Source organism: Euprymna scolopes, chromosome 1 (assembly GCF_053919585.1).
Source record: "Euprymna scolopes isolate OS-2025 chromosome 1, ASM5391958v1, whole genome shotgun sequence".
Taxonomy (NCBI): Eukaryota; Metazoa; Mollusca; class Cephalopoda; order Sepiida; family Sepiolidae; genus Euprymna; species Euprymna scolopes.
In genome coordinates this window covers 19,550,405-19,552,207 of record NC_136482.1, presented here as the reverse complement: position 1 = coordinate 19,552,207, position 1,803 = coordinate 19,550,405, and the positions used below count along the sequence as shown (strand labels likewise).

Sequence of the window (1,803 nt, the reverse complement as noted above, 5' to 3'; positions counted from 1 at the left end):
AAAGGAGTAGTGGAAAATGAGAACATTAAGAATCTCTGGGATTTCATGATCCATTATTACCAGGATGTAACTCACAAGCAACCGGATATTAGTTGTGAACAAAAAGACAAATGAATGTCAAATTATTGATTACATCAACTTACAGAATAAGAAACTACGGAATTATAAGAAACTGAGGGTGGTTATTGCTAGATTGTTGAATAAGAAAAGTTCTATCATAATAATCATATAGGTGCGCTTAGATCAATTCCTGGCGATCTTATGAAACAGTAGAACTCCTTAGAGATAAACTACAACATCATTGTACTCCAGAAGTCAGTCCTTCTTGACTCAGCATACATTCTACGCCATGTGCTTTCCATCTAACTGACTCGTTGGCTATCCTAACTAGCTTCTGTGTAAAAGCCCGCTCTTGGGGGGAACAAGGCCGATAGCCATTAATCGCGTGCTCTCGTGTAATAAATGAATGCGTGAATATAGGATTGACATGAAATTTTTAAAGATAAACTAAAATGACCGAAAAATGGGCTGAAATGATTTAAATAAATAAAAAAGTAAATGACTTAGAATGACTGTAATGAACTTAAGGATGAATTGAATGACCTTAAGAATGACTTGAATGCTTAAAAAATAACTGGAATCCTTCCAAAACAACTTGAATTATCTGGAGAATGACTTGAATAGCTTTGAGACTAACTGGTTGTAAAGTGGGTGATCATTTTACATTAAATTAATACGGAAAAGTGACCCACAACTTTATATCACAAAGTTACAAACATAAGTACAGTATGTAGTAAGAACAGATATTACACTTTGATCGTGGCCAAAAGGCCAAGAAAAGCTTAAAAAGCTAAGAACAGCATCTATTAACAACAGACCTTTGATCTTAACCAAAAAGGCTAAGCACAAAAGTGTTACGGACCAACTGACCGAATGACCGACTGACCGACTGACCGACCGACGGAGTGACTTATAGACCCACTTGCACGCGACTAAAAACGGTGTAAAATATCATGTGAAGTTAATGAAACAAAACAACAACAACAACAACAATAACAAAATCAACAACAATAATAATAATAATAATAATAATAAGATATATATATATATATATATATATATATATATATATATATATATATATTAAATCTCTATGACAAAAAGAAAAAAATAGAACCGGCCCACAATCATAACGTTAGTTTATTGCTTTATTATTTTTTTAATTCGCTGTTTTCATAGTAAAAATAAAATAAGAAGACTTCATAAAAAATGAGTGAAGAAATGTTTGTCTAAAATTTTGCAAAAGTGACGGACGCGTTTGGAAATAGTGCAGGATTAAAAGTAATTAGGCCAAGTAAAAGAATAATTTTCATTCATTAAAAAAGTGTCCGATGATTTTATTTTTGGCATTGATTTTCTTCATATCGTTCCAGTTAGAATACTTTCAAGAAAGACATCCGGTACGTGAAGTTAAAGATACTAATAAGTATCTGTAACTGAAAATGATGCAGTGAAGTTGACATACCCAGGTTATCAGTCCTTATCGTTAATCACTGCGCCATCATCATGTCCCAAGAAGAGGAAGAAAAACAGAAAAGAGGAAATCAGATGAGTCTTTTAAGTTTACATAAACTACAGACGTTTCTGAAAAAGAATAAGCCCGGAAAATCGGCAGAAAGGAAGATTGAAGACAGAGAAAAGGACATAAGAACGGATGCATTAGTGAAACTGATATATATATATATATATATATATATATATATATATATATATATATATATATATATATATATATTGTTGGAG

General features: G+C 31.9%; 1 pseudogene; it reads right to left on the bottom strand.

Moving 5' to 3' along the window:
* Positions 1–706: 706 nt before the first annotated feature.
* Positions 707–843, bottom strand: LOC145284884 (U2 spliceosomal RNA; annotated as a pseudogene).
* Positions 844–1,803: the final 960 nt, after the last annotated feature.